This window comes from Peromyscus maniculatus, chromosome 18, assembly GCF_049852395.1.
Source record: "Peromyscus maniculatus bairdii isolate BWxNUB_F1_BW_parent chromosome 18, HU_Pman_BW_mat_3.1, whole genome shotgun sequence".
Taxonomy (NCBI): Eukaryota; Metazoa; Chordata; class Mammalia; order Rodentia; family Cricetidae; genus Peromyscus; species Peromyscus maniculatus.
In genome coordinates this window covers 10,941,749-10,959,117 of record NC_134869.1, presented here as the reverse complement: position 1 = coordinate 10,959,117, position 17,369 = coordinate 10,941,749, and the positions used below count along the sequence as shown (strand labels likewise).

The 17,369-nt window shown below is 40.0% G+C and overlaps 1 protein-coding gene and 1 non-coding gene across 10 annotated transcripts in view; one reads left to right on the top strand and one right to left on the bottom strand.

Annotated features, from left to right (window-relative positions):
• LOC143269404 (disks large homolog 5-like) overlaps positions 1-6,248 on the bottom strand; it is a 99,130-nt gene extending 92,882 nt beyond the window's left edge. For 2 of the 9 annotated variants that reach the window (XM_076554519.1, XM_076554518.1), the window contains exon 1: positions 6,219-6,236. The gene's annotated coding sequence lies outside the window, so the exon portion shown is untranslated. Of the gene's footprint in view, positions 1-1,140; positions 1,259-6,094; positions 6,189-6,218 lie in introns of those variants that run through there. The other 7 variants (XM_076554527.1, XM_076554529.1, XM_076554522.1 and 4 more) reach the window with 6 other exon arrangements.
• A 10,722-nt stretch (positions 6,249-16,970) lies between these two features.
• Positions 16,971-17,077, top strand: LOC143269447 (U6 spliceosomal RNA). Its single transcript, XR_013045870.1, has one exon. It is a non-coding gene; the product is annotated as a U6 spliceosomal RNA (small nuclear RNA).
• Positions 17,078-17,369: the final 292 nt, after the last annotated feature.

Sequence of the window (17,369 nt, the reverse complement as noted above, 5' to 3'; positions counted from 1 at the left end):
CTATGAAGGTTCATAATACCCAGCAATTAAACTATGGCTGGAAAAGCTGAAACTTACAGGATTAACAAGTCCCTTCCACTCCCAAAGTTAAATAGGTGGTAACTAAGGAGAACTGAAGAAATGAGACACTCTGTCTCATTCAGCTGCAAACAAGTCATGCAGACACATTCAGAATTCTAGTCTTCATGAGTCACCCATTCCAATATGAGACTTTGTGATGCCACATATTACAGTTATTCATATTCTTATAATTATTTCCATACCTATTCTCCTGTATTAACCTCAATAAATGCATTAATTTGAGGGAATAGGAATTAAACAGTCTTCCCTGGGAGGCAGACAGATAAAGGGGAACTGATAAGTAATACAAATAGCCAACTTCTGGCTTCCTTTTTATTTTCTGTACTGAGACAAAGGCTTAGTAAGCTTTGTCTTCCACCAGCAGACTGCCTCTTCCAGCTGTCTGGTTCAGGACAGATAGGTATGTTCACAGTCAGTCCCGAACATGGTCACCTGAAGCTGCAGGTGATCACAGTTCTTGTGAGTGAGCAATGGCTTATGTCATATCCAAAAGACAGCACGTCACAGCAGTTCCCCTCACTCTCAGTCAGGACACTCGGGGCCCATTTCCACGATATTTCCTATGTCTAACAGAAGTGGTTAATCTACAGGTTTCATTTAGCAATGAGCATTCATGGTCACTTCAACATTCTAATGTTATGAGGCTGTGCATTCACTGATGCCTACTACCGAAAGAAGGACCTCTGACCAAGACTGAGAGCTGAAGAGATCTAGATGTAGAAACAGAAATATTTACAAAGCAGTTGCTATTACACAAAGTAACAATAGTAGCATCATCTTAAGGGTTATGACCTGTCAAGCCAGTGACTTTTGACCAGGTACATAGTACTAGGTATTAATTCCTTCCTATAGTGCAGGCCTCACAAGATCAGAAGGAAGTTAATTAAACAGTGACACCCATGTCACTATTGCACCAGTGATTTTCACATATTCTGTAGGCCACCACTTCAATTATATTTGCTTATGCTGAAATAAAAAGTCATAATTTCATAAGACCCTATTTGTGGATTTTTGGTCTCATTTACTATTGGATGAGAGTCCTACTCAGAAATCCCTTACCTGTTCTTGGAAGTGGGAGTATTTTCTCTACTGTGACCTTTGACAATTTCAGGGTATCAGGTCTTATTTTGACATCTATGATGCATTTGGTGCAGAGCTTGTGTACAGTAGAAGATAAAGAGCAGAGTTTCATTTTCTGCATGCTGAAAACAATTTTTCATAATGACCATATCTGAGACAGTATCTCAAATGACAACATATATATGAGATACAAATATGTGTGTAAAGTTATACTAGGTACTCACAAGTGCATTCTGCTTACCAAGTGGACCACTTTGAGGGAACCAGCCATGCAGTAATATGAGGTCAAGCTCTGACCACTCAGAGTAAGGAAGGCATGGCAATCACTTGCATTAAAATAAATTTGCAGCAGGACTTACAGCCTGCCTCAAACACTACAAATTAGGTGGTCATTTTCTTGGGCCCCCAAACCCTTTCTCACACTAGTAAAATAAAAACAACATAAATACAGAAGAGGACAAATGATCCCTTGGTGATGAATAATATTTAGATTGCCCCATATTTCCAGCTTTAAGTGTCTTTTTAATGATTACAATTTTCACCAAATCAAATTTTTTAATGCTGCACAGGAAGTGTAAAAAAGAGCATATATGCTGTGTTTATTGTAAAATAAAACATGCTGGGTACTGTGGATGCTATAATGATGGTTATGAATGAAAATTTAACATAGACATACCAGCTGTGTCACGCCTGGGTGTGCCTACTTCTAAAAGTGAACTCACTATACTGGATCATGTATATGTGTGTATGTGAGTTTGTGTGTGATTTTTATCATTGTGGTACCTACAACACAGATGATTTATGGAATGAGCTTAGAAGACCACCAATATACTAATGGATAAACAAAGTATGATATACATAAATAATGCAAGATAATTCAATAAAGAAAGAAAACCTATAGAAAAAATTAATTATATAATTCTCAAGAAAAATGCTGCAACTATGTATCATCAAACTTAAAAAAATAGACAGGTCTCCAAAATACAAATATCCCATATGGATCTAGAAAAAATATCAAAGTAGGAGGAAAATATTTGAGGAAGCGTGAGGGCACATATTTTAGATGGAGGGAGTATAACAGGGTAGTGAGGGGATGTATGTGAGCAAATTAGTGACTTTGTATAATTAATATGTACAGAATAACAAGATTAATTTTAGAAGTAACAAAACAAGCCGGGCGTTGGTGGCGCACGCCTTTAATCCCAGCACTCGGGAGGCAGAGCCAGGCGGATCTCTGTGAGTTCGAGGCCAGCCCGGGCTACCAAGTGAGCTCCAGGAAAGGCGCAAAGCTACACAGAGAAACCCTGTCTCGAAAAACCGAAAAAAAAAAAAAAAGAAAAAAAAAAAAAAAAGAAGTAACAAAACAAAAAAGAATTACTTATATGCATAAGGGCTTATAGATTTTAATAAAACTAAACAAAATGACTACAATTTTACTATCTTCTAAACTTCTCTTAAAATGTTTGAATGATGGGGCTCGAGTTGGCCTCACAGAAAAACACACACTGTACTCTTTCAAAGAACCTGAGTTCAGTTTCCATCACCCATCGCAGTAATTCATAATCAAACACCAATATCTCTAGTTCCAGGAAATCTGGAGCCTCTCCTTATCTCTGTGGGAACTGCTCTCCTGTGCACATACCTCCCCCTATAAATACATATGTGGAATTTTAAAAGTATTCTCTCCAAATTTCCCTATTGAGTTTTCTGGAACCAGAGAGGCAGAGAGGGTTGCATGGATGCTGTACATGATGTCAGTTCATTCTCACACTCTCAGTTGTAAGAATAAAGGAGTGTAATTAATAAATTATAAGTACTATAAGGTCATTCTGGAACCCAGAATCCTAAAAGATTTACACCAGTATATAAAATTATTGGACCACGTAAGAAATCTGAGTTGTATAAAGTTGATGCAAATAAATTTGCATAAAAATTAAACATTATAGCTTGGCAGTGGTGGCGCACGCTTTTAGTCCCAGCACTCGGGAGGCAGAGCCAGGCGAATCTCTGTGAGTTCAAGGCCAGCCTGGTCTACAAACTTAGTTTTAGGACAGCCAGGACCACACAGAGAAACCCTGTCTCAAAAAAATAAAAAAAGAATTTGCCGGGCGGCGGCGGCGGCGGCGGCGGCGGCGGCGGCGGCGGCGGCGGCGGCGGCGGCGGCGGCGGCGGCGGCGCACGCCTTTAATCCCAGCACTTGGGAGGCAGAGGCAGGCGGGTCTCTGTGAGTTCGAGGCCAGTCTGGTCTACAGAGCGAGATCCAGGGAAGGCTCAAAGCTACAAAAAGAAACACTGTTTCAAAAAAAAAAAAGTAATGTATAGCCCTGCCGCCTTTCAAGTGAAGATGCAGAGGATTGAAAAGGGTTAAAAAAATTTAAATATTAAAAGGGCTTTCTTGGCATTTCATTAGTTCTAGTCACTGAAAGTTACAGTGTGCTTAAATTCCATCACCATATTGTCATACATCATGTATATTTAATTAAGGAGGATTACAAAAGCTTTGAAGTCCACCATAACAAAAGACAGAAATTTTGGCATGAATAATCTGTAAACTATAAACTACTATTTGATCTGGCTGACACAACACTCGATAGACGAGCTCCAAAGGTCTGGCAGCTTCTGACATAAGTCACCAAGGAAAGAGCTCTGAGTTTAGTAGCCCATGGGCCTTCAGTGCCTGAAAAACAGCTATTAATTTTTTTAAAAAGACGTCTGAATAACAAACTAGGTGAGGGGATAAATAAAATAAAAGCCCAAAAGCAGACACAGAAAGACATTTTGGACAGAACCCATGAAGTTAAAACTATCAAGATAGAAGACTCAAACTAACCATGTAATTGCATTAAACATACAAGTCTAGATGGGAGAAATTGCCAGACTAGATAAACATACACAAAGGATTTCACTCTATGATGAATAGAAAACAAATGTATGGGCAGAGTGTCAGAGTAAGGAGGCAGGAAAAGGCAGAGTTCTTTAAAATGTCCTAGTACCCATGTTACTACCAAAGTAAACTGCTGAACAATAAATTTTACTAGGGAAAGTATCTATTATGAATAACACAAATATTATAATATACATGTGTGTGGTGAAAAGGGATCAATTTTCCAGGCAGACAGAACACTCTACTTAAAAAGAATTTAACTACGAATCCCCCAACCTGGATGAGAAAGTGGATGGAAACTGACAAATCCACAATTAAAGTTGGAGATGGGAGTCCACAGAAAAAGGAGGGAAATTTCAACAGCTTCACTTGCAAATGTTCGTGGTGTAATGAGATGTTGGTCAGGTTCAAGGCCCCTGGCTTCAGTACACCATCAATACTAGACCTGCATGAGATACAGCAGCTCCTAATGCCACTAAGATGATGGGGAGATGATGGAGAGGTGAGAAAGATGGGGGTCGGGGGAGTGAAGTGCTTTACTTTTTCTTCTTTTTAATTATTATTTATTTTGTCTCATTTATATTCCCCTTTTCTTTCCTTTGTGGGGGGACTCTAAAAGAGTGAGGGGCAGATATGGAGGGACTGGGAGATGGGTGGGATTGGGGTACATGGTATGAAATTCCCAAAGAATCAATAAAAAGAGAAAAATGCATAGGTTAAAAAAAATCAAATTTCACTTTCTACCATTTGTTAACATGAACTAAACAATAAGAATTCAAATGAATAAGGTTTTTGACTTTTAAAAAATATGAACATATGGAGTAATTCAGTGCAATTTTGACATAGGAACAAAAGTTCCTATCTAAAAAGGGTTAAAGATGATGCATTTAGAACAGAAAATTCCATTTTATTCTTGATATATCCACAGGATAAGATTGGGTAATAAGAAAAAATTAAAATTATAATTAAGTTCTTGTACTATAAAAAGAGAAAATAAGAAAGAAGCAGACAAGGAGAACATGAACACTGCTGTCAATCAATTTCACCTAACAGACATTTACAGAACACCTCCTCAAACGAAAGCTTAAGACAACGTTTCCAGAACACACAAGTCACTTTTCAGCACACTCCGTGTTACAAGATACTAAACAGGTTTAAATAAACATAAAAGACCCGATATAAAGTGATGTGTACAATGTGACTACAGGGAAATTAAAATATAAGTTAATAGGAGAATAGTATCTTATAATCCCCAATAAGTGAAAATTAAACATTTCATTCTTAAAATAATCAATGGATTAAAAGAGAAAGTCATAGTAAGAGTAAAAGTATTGAAGTGGAAATAAAAGATAACAAAATTTATGGAATAAAGCTAAACCATGATTAGAAAAAAACTAAAACATTAAATGATTTTATATGAATGTGAATACATTTGGATTTTGCGTGTATGTTCTACAATAAGATCTCATTCTGTAGCATAGTCCAGTGTGGAGCTCTGTGTGGAGCCCAGTCTGTTCTCAAACTAATGGAATCCTGTTTCCCAAGGACTTGGATTATAGGTATGAAATACTTAACACCTGACTTAAGTAATTTGTAATCTGTGACATAAATTTTATATAAATACTAAAAAGAAAGTGAGTAAAAAGCCCCTAATCAATTTTTAAAATTCAATAAATTGAAAATAAATATAACAAGAAGTAAGAGAAAGACACCTATCTATATAACACTGGTAAATCTCTAGGCACACTAGCGAAGAAAAATGAAAGAATACTAAAGTTACTCACATAGGGAATGAGAAAAGGGATATTGCAGATCCCACAGCCACTAAGATGAAGTAAAGAAATAGAGAAAACGTTAAGCCTATAACAATTTGGAGGAAAGCCTATAATCATTCTTTCAGAACTGCATCCTGCAATCCTGGATCTTCACAGCAGGCATCTCGGCCTCAGGAGAACTGGGTTGTGAGGAGAAGACTGCCCCAGCCCTCACTAGACCTGGCCTAAGAGGAGACTGCTGCCAAAAAGGCCTTTGCCTTCACCTCAGCCTCACCAGAACCGGGGCTGTGAGGAAGTCCAGACTCTGAGGAGATGGCGGTCTCCCACCCGTGTGGTCCACCCCTCAGAGACCCTGAGCCTGACCACCCTGGCCTGGGACCAGAATGAACTCCACAGACCTCCTCCACAACGGTTCAGCAGCTCCTCAGCAGTCAAGTCTGAGCATGCTCAATGTACCAGGCCGGAAGAACAAGGTGGAATGGGGGAGGTTTAGAGTCTCTGTCCGGATGCTCATTGGGCCAGAGTGCTTCAGGGGCGGGCTTAAGCCTCACATGCCATTTATGATTGGATGTGTTGCATGTGGCTCTATTTGGAGGCTGGCCTTTTCTGGTGGGATGTGGCTTTGGTGGGAATGGTCTGCAGTGTCTCAAGGGGGACAAAGGTTGTGGAGCCTCTCAACACTGGGGGTCTGCACATCGCAGGCTTCCAGCTCAGCACAGGACAAGTGGGTGCTCAGGCCTCCATGGTCTGCTCATAAGTTACAGAGGGAGGCCTTGTGGCCAGAGCTGCACACCTACCATCCCATAGTTCTTGTTCTGTCTCACCTTGCCTCATCTGACCTAGCCTCACATCCTCTTACCTGGAGCAGAAAACCCATTTAGCCATCTTGGAGGCCACCAGATAGCGCTGCTTTATTGCAAAGAGGAGAAAATTAAAATGACAACCAGAGAGTCACTTTCTCAAAATCACACAGCTGCTTGTATGTGACAGAGACCCTAGTCAAGTCAATTCCACAGACAGCCAGATTAGAGTTGACTTCTATTCCGCAGAACTGGCTGTGTTTAGTCCCAGTGAGGAAGTGGTATCTAACAATGTTGACATTGTATCAGGTCATCAGCTTGGCGTTCCTGTGACTCAGCATGGACAGGGAGCTTGCATCAGTGGGACTGTGCTCTTATCATTCACCTCTCCAAGTGATTTGGTAAATATTCGGCATGTCAAATGACTTAGTGGCAAATGGCTGAGAAATGACAAAAGCATACGTTTGAGTGATTTCATGATCTTTATGATAAGAGCTGTCATGCAGAAGGAAAAGGAGGAAAACAGTTTGTGTCCAGGGAAACAGATTTTGTTTTAGTGTCACTGTGAGGCTTCTCCAGCTGTGCCTCCTCTGTCTTCCATCAGGGTCACTGTGGGGAATGCAAGAGTTGTTGAATCAGTAGGCAAGATAGAGAAATATTTTGGGTCTGGGGATAATGTTGAAAGGAGGCAGAAAGTTCCACCTTCATCAAAGTATCTCATCCAGAGCTTTGTTCTTGCCAACTTCCACTCAATATCAGTAAGACCGTGTGAAAGACACAAGTGCAAGGTTTGAGACAGGAAACTGGAAAATAGACCTATGTTACATTTTGAGCTCTGCAGATGCTTCTAGAGAGAGCAACCTGGCAGTAGCTATATAAACTCCAATTTCATATGCCTTATACAAGCAAATACATAGATCTCACCTCCCAGTTTGAGAAATACATTTTATCGGGGAATAGTGGTGCATGTTTCTAAACCTAGCAACTTGGGAAGCTGAGGCAGGAGGATCATGAATCTGAGACTGGCCTTAGAGTGAGTGCTCTTCAGCTTTTAAAAATATAAAATTATTATATTCAACATAAATGGTCTTTTTCTATTTGTTAATAAAATAAGTATGCATACATTAAAGAGACTGTATTGTTTTCGTATTTTTATTTATAATTTAATCCAATATTGAATGAGATACTATTATCAGTCAAATGTTATGAATCCATATTATCAAAGATAAGTTATGAGACACTAAAACAATTATTCTCCAAAGAAATTTACTAGCCAGTCTATTTCTGAGTTCATAATATTACATTCCAAATTCATTAAAACACCAGGTTTTGAGTTTTTTCTGCTGGATGTCTTTTTAGCTTGGTTTGATTGCCTATTTGTAATGGCATTTATTTTTTCAGGATTGGAATTAATAGACACTATTAACATAATGTTCTGGATGTATGTACACTGTTTCTTTATTGCTGCAAGCCACAAAAATATACAAAGTAGGATTTCACCTGATTATGACAAAGTTAACACCTGCAAGAAGCCAAGGGCCTTCCAGAGGTCAAGCTTAGGCTCAGGGAGCCTTGGTGATATTTGGCTTTTGATTATCAGTTGTTTTCTGCTATGAGTTTCTTGTGTGCTATTGTAGATTTTCTATCATTTGTGGGCACCATTTCCCCTCTACTAAAGGAATATTTAGATAACCTTCTGTGCTGACAGCTATGCACAGCCAGAACCCTAGCTCAAGCCTCCCTGTAATTATCATAATTGGCAGCATCTGGCCAGGTCCATCCCCAGATGGAGGAAAGTAGCTTATCAGAGATACCTCTGTATTCTCTAAGAACAGACTTAAGTGTCCAGACTACCTGTTTGAGAAAACCTGGTGGATGTGCCAATTAAGCTTAACTACCTCCTTTCCCATATCTTACCTCTCTCCCTTTTACTATCACCAGAGGCATCTGGCTGTACACAGGTTGCCTAGTGACCGAGCACACTTTCCCTTACCCTCCAGAAAAACACGGCAGGTAACTTGAATAGATAAGAACCACAGGAAAAAAGAAGACAGTTTTATTTTCTCCCATTGACCTAGCAACTTATAGAGTCTTAACATTTTCCACCAATCACATTTAAGGCTATAGTGGAGCACATAAAATTTCTCTTCTTAGATATTACCTGAATTTAGCCTTTAGTTAATTCATTTCCCCATTAGTCACTTCCCTTTTGGGCTGCAAATGATAATTAAGTATTACTGCCTCTCTATGTGATTCTTATCACCCCTCCCTTTGACCCTGGAAGCCTGGCTTTGCTCTGCCAAGGGATTACTGCTTGTAAGTGTATATTTACTGGGACTTCCAGGGCACAGGGGGATGGAGAAGAGAAAAGAGAATGGAAGAACTAGATGGGTAAGAGCTTGAGAGGAACAAACTGAGATGGGGAAGAACTAGATTGAAGGGCTAGAAGAGAGTACTAGAGGAACGAGATGGAAGAGCCAGATGGGAAAGAACAAGATGAGGAAAAACAGATGAGAGAAGAGGAGATGGGAGCGGAGATGGTATGGGAAAGAACCAGATGGATGAGAACCTAGAAGGGGCAGAACTAAGATGAAGGAATTAAGATAGAACCTAGAGGGGACAGCAAATAAATGTAGAGAGAAATCAGGCACGAAAGGAGCTAAAATGAGAGCAGAGTATAAGCTGTGTAGAGAGAGAACTGACACAGAATAATAAAGTGTATGGACTAAGGAGTTTCATGTACATACATTCATTTCTTTTCATCAAAGATTAATTATCAGTTGGTTGTAGATTCTTCCCAAACCCTGGGAGGGGACTATCAAGGGGCTGGACCTCCATAGTTCCCGATACTTTATATGAGACTTTTAAAGGATTTGGATTTGGATTTTTAGGATATTGAAATATAGGACATTTAAAAGAGGATTGTATTATACTGTGAACTAAATATGAGGCTTGAGGGACAAAAGATTATATTGTATTTACAATTTAATTTGAATGTCAGATTCTGAATATATTCTATTTTCTTCCTTTTGTTGTTTCCTTGCTGTGATGTGTGTATGTTATGTCTGCATAAGCATATGGATTTTAGGGTGGCCAGTGAGCAATGGTGGAATGTGAAGATTGGTTTTAATGTCAATTTGCCACAAATTAGAATTGCCTCAGTAGGGAACTGAACTAAAAACTTGTCCTGATTGCCTTAATTTATGTGGAAAGAACCCACGCCATAAGTGTGGGTGAAACCTTCTGTTAGCAGCCTAGATTAAAAAGAGCAGAGTAGGATGCAGGCTGTTAACCTTGTGCCTGCCTGACTGTTCCTCTTGCTGATGAATTGATTTAACCTGCTGCTGCAGCAGAGTATTGCTCTGCTGATACCAGAAACATCTTTGCAGTATCTGTCCACTGACTAGAGACTATCACCTCTCCAGGAAACTTCTAAAGTTCTAGTACCACATTGAGATTGCTCAGTTAGCCAGATTCATGCTCTGAGCAACCACTGGGTTGTGGGTCTCTCCGATGTGAGACAGCCACTGTGGGACTACTCTGTCTGCTGAGGTGCCCAGCCTCAACTTACCAGAATCTCAGGCTTTCAGATAACTATTGTTACTATTCTTTTTTTTTGGGGGGGGGGGTTTCGAGACAGGGTTTCTCTGTGTAGCTTTGCGCCTTTCCTGGGACTCGCTTGGTAGCCCAGGCTGGCCTCGAACTCACAGAGATCCGCCTGCCTCTGCCTCCCGAGTGCTGGGATTAAAGGCGTGCGCCACCACCGCCCGGCGAGTTTGTTTATATGATGTATTACATTGATGGACTTTTGAATGTTGAACCACCCTTGCATTTCTACTTGATCATGGTGGATAATTGTTTTGATGTGTTCTTGGAGTCTGTTTGCCAGGATTTTATTGAGTATTTTTGCATCAATGTTCATTTGGGAGATCGGTCTGTAGTTCTCTTTCTTTGTTGTATCCTTGTTTGGTTTAGGAATCAGGGTTATTGTAGCCTCATAGAAGGAGTTGGGAAATGATCCTTCTGTTTCTATTGTGTGGAACAACTTAAAGACTATTGGTATTAACTCTTCTTTGAAGATCTCGTAGAATTCTGTGTTGAGATCATCTGGTCCTGGCCTTTTTTTGGTTGGGAGACTTTTAATGACTGTTTCTATTTCTTTAGGGGTTATTGGACTATTTAAATAGTTTATCTGGTCTTGATTTAACTTAGGTATGTGGTACCTATTCAGAAAATTGTCCATTTCCTTTAGATTTTCCAGTTTTGTGAAGTAGAGATTTTTGAAGTATGACCTGATGATTCTCTGGATTGCCTCATTGTCTGTTGTTATGTCCCCCTTTTCACTTCTGAATTTGTTAATTTGGATGCTCTCTCTCTGTCTTTTGGTTAGTGTGGATAAGGGCTTGACTATTTTGTTGATTTTCTCAAAGAACCAACTGTTTGTTTCATTGATTCTTTGTATTGTTCTCTTTGTTTCTATTTAATTGATTTCAGCTCTCAATTAGATGATTTCCTGGCGTCTATTCTTCCTGGGAGACTTTGCTTCTTCTTGTTCTAGAGCTTTCAGGTGTGCTGTTAAGTCACTAGTGTGAGATTTCTCCAACTTTTTTTATGTGGGCATTTAGTGCTATGAATTTCCCTCTTAGCACTGCTTTTATAGTGTCCCATAAGTTTGGGTATGTGGTATATTCATTTTCATGGATCTCTAGGAAGTCTTTCATTTCTTTCTTTATTTCTTCCTTAACCCATTGGTGATTCAGTTGAGCATTATTCACTTTCCATGAGATTGTAGGTTTTCTGTAGTTTTTGTTTTTGTTGAAATCTAACTTTAAACCATGGTGGTCTGATAGAACACAGGAGGTTTTCCCAGTTGTTTTGTATCTTTTGAGATCTGCTTTGTGGCCAAGTATGTGGTCGATTTTAGAGAAAGTACCCTGGGGTGCTGAGAAGAAGATATATTCTTTTTTGTTAGGATGGAATGTTTTGTAGATATCAATTAATCCATTTGAGTCATAACATCAGTTAAGTTCTTTATTTCTCTGTTAACTTTCATTTTGCGAGATCTGTCCAGTTTTGAAAATGGGGTGTTGAAGTCTCCCACTGTTAATGTGTGGGGTTTTATGTGTGGTTTAAGCTTTAGTAATGTTTCTTTTACATATGTGGGTGCCCTTGTGTTTGGGGCATAAATGTTCAGAATTGAAACTTCATCTTGGTGGATCTTTCCTGTGATGAGTATGTAATGCCCTTCTTGATCGCTTTTGATGAATTTTTTTTGAAGTCTATTTTGCTGGATATTAGGATGGCTACACCCACTTGCTTCTTAAGACCATTTGATTGGAAAATCTTTTCCCAGCCTTTTATTCTTATGTAGTGTCTATCTTTGAATTTGAGGTGTGTTTCTTGTATGCAGCAGAAATATGGGTCCATATTCTGTAAGCCTGTGTCTTTTTAGAGGTGAATTATGTCCATTGATAGTAAGGAATATTAATGACCAGTGCTTGTTCATTCCTGTTATTTTTGGTGGTAGTGTGTGTGTACTTCTCTTCTTTGGGGCATTATCTATTGCCTGTGTTTTCGAGGGTATATCTGACTTCCTTAGGTTGGAATTGTCCTTTTAGTACTTTCTGTGGGGCTGGGTTTGTGGATAAATATTGTTTAAATCTGGCTTTGTCTTGGAATGTCTTGTTCATTCTGTCTAAGATGATTGAAAGTTTTGCTGAGTATATTAGTCTAGGCTGGCATCCATGGTCTCTTAGTGTCTGCATTATATCTGTACAGGTCCTTCTGGCTTTCAAAGTCTCCATTGAGAAATCGGGTGTTATTCTGATGGGTTTGCCTTTATAAGTCACTTGTTCTTTGGCCTTTGCTGTTCTTAATATTCTTTCTTTATTCTGTACATTTAATTGTTTAATTATTATGTGGCGAGGGGACTTTTTTTTGGGGTCTAATGTGTTGGTGTTCTATAGGCTTCTTGTATCTTCATAGCCATTTCCTTCTTTAAGTTGGGAAAGTTTTCTTCTATGATCTTGTTGAATATATTTTCTGTGCCTTTGAGTTGGTATTCTTCTCCTTCCTCTACCCCTATTATTCATAGGCTTGGTCTTTTCATGGTGTCCCAAATTTCTTGGACATTTTGGGTCATGACTTTGTTGGCTTTAGTGTTTTCTTTGACTGATGAATCTATTTCTTCTACTGTATCTTCAATGTCAGAGATCCTCTCTTCCATTCGGTTGGTAATACTTGCATCTGAAGTTCCTGTTTGTTTACTCAGATTTTCTATTTCCGGCATTCCCTCTGTTTGTATCTTCCTCATTTTTCTGTTTCCCTTTTCAGGTCTTGAACTGTTTCCTTCTTCCGTTTCATTGCTTTTTCATGATTTTCTCTCAGGGATTTATTGTTTTATTCTGATTTATTTGTCCTTTCCTCTGGTTTTTTTTATAGTGTTCTTCCCATTTTTTGTTTGTCTTTTCCTCAATTTCATTTGTGATTTCTTCAATATAAGCCTCTACTGTCTTCATGATTTTACTCATAAGGTTGCTTTCTTGTGTTTCTTCCATTTTGTGATGTTCAGGTCTAGCTGTTGGAGGTTGACTAGGTTCTGGTGATGCTCTTCATTTTGTTGTATGTACTTTTGCCTTGACATCTGCCCATCTCCTTGTGGATTGGTTCTTGTTCTTATCAGTGCTCTTGGTCCAGACAGAGCTGACAGATTCAGGAAGCCTCTCTCTCTTGTCCAGATAGGGCAGGTTGGGAGCTCTTGTCCAGATGGGAGGTCCGGGGCAGGATAGGAGCTGGAGGTTGGTCTCTAAGTCTCAGGAAGTGGCTGGGGTCTCGGGAGGGTGGGTGTGGGGACAGGGTGTGGAGATTGCAGGGTCTGCCAGGGTTCTTGGAGAAGGGGGACCTTCCCAGTGGGAGTGGAGGAGATGCTGCCTGATGACAAGAACCTGGGGCCAAGTTGGGTAGGTCTTCCCCGGAATGAATGGTGCCCAGGGATGGGATCTAGGGGCAGACCTCTCTGGGTCTGAGCCCAGGCACTCACCTCTTGTCCAGATGGGAGGTCCAGGGCAGGATGGGAGCTGGGGGCTGGTCTTTAAGTCTCAATAAGTGGCTGGGGTCTTGGATGAATGGATGTAGGGGCAGGGCGTGGAGATAGCAAGTTCTGCCGGTGTTCTTGGAGAAGGGGAACCTTCCCAGTGGGAGTGAGGGGTATCCTGCCCAATGACCAGAACCTGGGACCAAGTTGGGCAGTTCTTCTCTGGAGTGGCTGGTGCTCAGGGATGGGATCTAGGGGCAGCTTATTTTTTATTTTTATTTCTCCTTATAGAGTGTTCTACAAAAATGGAATGATTTGAATTCTTAACCAGGAAGTGAATTTCTTTTTTAACATTTTAATTAAAATTTCATTACAAAGCACTTAAAAAAAATTTGTCACCAAAACTGACCAGACCTAAAATGTCTGGTTTTTTTTTTTTCATTCTTCTATTAAGAAATTTTCTACTCACTCCACATAGTATACACAGATCTCCCCTCCTTCCTCCTCCCATCCCCCATCCCTCTTTCCCAAGCCATGCCACATCCCCACATCCCCCAAATTAAGGTCTCCCATGGGGAGTCAGTAGAGCCCAGCACACTGAACCTAGGCAGGTCCAAGCACCTTATCACTGCACCAAGGCTGTGCAAGGTGTCACACCACAGTCACCGGATTCCAGAAGCCTGCCCATGCACAGGGACAGATCCCGATGCCCCTGCCTGGGTGCCCCCCAAACAATTCGAGCCAAACAACCATCTCCCATATCCAGAGGGCCTAGTCCAGTCCCATGGGGGCTCCACAGCCATCAATACACAGTTCGTGGGCTTCAACTAGTGTGGACAGTCATCTATGCATGTCCTCCCATTATTTTCTCAATGTGCCTCACTTGCAGTATCTCTCCTCTCTGTCATCAATTGGATTCCTGGAGCTCACCCTGGTGCCTGGCCATGGATCTCTGTATCTGCCTCCATCAGTCACTAGACCAAGGGTCTATGATGACAGCTAGGTTATTTGCTAGGTTGGTCACCAGAGTAGACTGGTCCAGGTACCCTCTGGACCACTGCCAGCAGACCAAGGCAGGGTCAACCCTGTGGATTCCTGAGAGCCTCCCAAGCACCCTGCCTCTTCCTATTTCCATGATGTCCTCATCTATCATGGTATCTTCCTCCCTGCCCTCTCACTCTGTCTCTGTTCCATCTTGACCCTCCCATTTCCCTATGTTCTTATCCCCCACTCCTCACCCTCTGCCACCCCTCCACACCCAGTCCACTCATGTAGATCTTATCCACTTCTCCTTCACAGGGTCATCCATGTGTCCCTCCTAGGGTCTTTCCCTGTTAGCTAGTGTCTCTGGAGTTGTGGGTGGGAGTCTGGCCATCCCTTCCTTCACATTTAGTATCCACTTATGTGTGAGTACATACTATGTTTGTCTTTCTGAGTATGGGTTACCTCACTCAAGATGATATTTTCTAGTTCCATCCATTTGCCTGCAAATTTCATATCATTGTTTTTTACTGCCGAGTAGAACTCCATTGCGTATATATGCCATATTTTCTTTATCCATTCTTCAGTTGAGGGGCATCTAGGTTGTTTTTAGGTTCTTGCTATTACGAAAAATACTGATATGAACATAGCTGAGCATGTGTCCCTGTGGTAAGATTGAGCATTCCTTGGGTATATGCCCAAGAGTGGTATAACTGGGTCTTGAGGAAGACTTATTCCCAATTTTCTGAGAAACTACCATACTGATTTCCAGAGTGGCTGTACAAGTTTGCATTCCTACCAACAATGGGGGAATGTTCCACTTGCTCCACATCCTCTCCAACATAAGCTGTCTTCAGTGTTTTTGATCTTAGCCATTTTGACAGTGTAAGATGGTATCTCAGAGTTGTTTTGATTTGCATTTCCCTGATGACTAAGTATGTTGAGCAATTCCTTAAATGCCTTTTAGCCATTTGAGATTCTTTTGTTGAGAATTCTTTTAAGCTCTGTAGGTTATTTTTTTAATTGGATTGTTCTGTATTTTGAAGTCTAGCTTTTTGAGTTCTTTATATATTTTGGAGATCAGCCCTTTATTAGATGTGGGGTTGGTGAAGATCTTTTCCCATTCTGTAGGCTGTTGTTTGGTCTTATTGACCATGTCCTTTGCTCTACAAAACCTTCTCAGTTTCAGGAGGTCTCATTTAGTAATTGTTGCTCTCAGTGTCTGTGCTACTGGTATTATATTTAGGAAGTGGTCTCCTCTGCCAGTTTGTTCCAGACTACTTCCTACTTTCTCTTCTATCAAGTTCAGTGTAACTGGATTTGAGTTAAGGTCTTTGATCCGTTTGGACTTGAGTTTTGTGCATGGTGACAGATATGGATTTATTTGCAATCTTCTGCATGTTGACATCCAGTTATACCAGCACCATTTGTTGAAGATAATTTCTTTTTTCCATGGTATGGTTTTTGCTTCTTTGTTGAAAATCATATGTTCATAGCTGTGTGGATTAGGGTCAGGGTCTTCAGTTCTATTCCATTGGTCCACATGTCAGTTTTTATGCCAGTACCAAGCTGTTTTTTAAATAATGTAGCTCTATAGTAGAGCTTGACATCAGGGATCATGATGCCTCCAGCGGTTGCTTTATTATTCAGGATTCTTTTAGCTATTCTAGTTTTTTTGTTTTTACATATAAAGTTAAGTATTGTTCTTTCCAAGTGTGTGAAGAATGGTGTTGGGATTTTGATGGGGATTGCATTGAATCTTTATATTACTTTTGGTAATATTGCCATTTTTACTATGTTGATTCTACCTATCCATAAGCATTTGAGATCTTTCCTTTCTAATATCTTCTCACAAAAAGTATTCTCTGACATTCATTTGTTGTTCTGAGAAAGTGTTATGAACAGATGTGTAGTCTTGATAATGAACTAACTCATTCCACCTGCAATACAAACAAAAACAAAAACAAAGGCAGCAGTATATCATTTTCATTTGCAAATAAGATTTATTATTCAATTTCTCCTATATTCCAATGAAAACCTATTTACAACATAAAAAGACAATATTTTACTGATTTAGTGTATCAACTAATCTTATTTGAGCATCAATGGGACTGCTCTGTTAGAAATGTCTATATTGTGCAAAGCTGTGACCTAATCTTGAACACCATATAAAGATGGACAAAAGTAGACTCCATAAAATTGTCTTTATTCTCCACATTTCCTTTGTGGCTCACATTACACAAACCAACACACACACATACACACACACACACACACACACACACACACACACACACACACACAAGCATGCACATAACCAGAATAAAATTAATGTAGTGCTCGCTTCTGCAGCATGTTTACTAAAATTGGAATGATACAGAGTAGATTAGCATGGCCCCTGTGCAAGGAAAACAAGCATATCTGTGAAGCATTCCATATTTTTACAGACATTATGCAGATATTAAGAGACCATGGATGCCAACCCAGGCTGCTATACCCAGCAAAACTCCCTATCAACAAAGACGGAGTAAACAAAATATTGCGTGATAAAACCAAATTTAAGCAATATCTCTCCACAAATCCAGCCCTATAGAAAGCACTTGAAGAAAAAATTCAACCTATGGAAGTTAGATACACCCATGAAAACACAGTCAATTGATAGTCCCATACTAACAAATAACAAAGAAGGAAAACCTACAACATTACCACCAAAAAATAACAGAAATTAACAATGA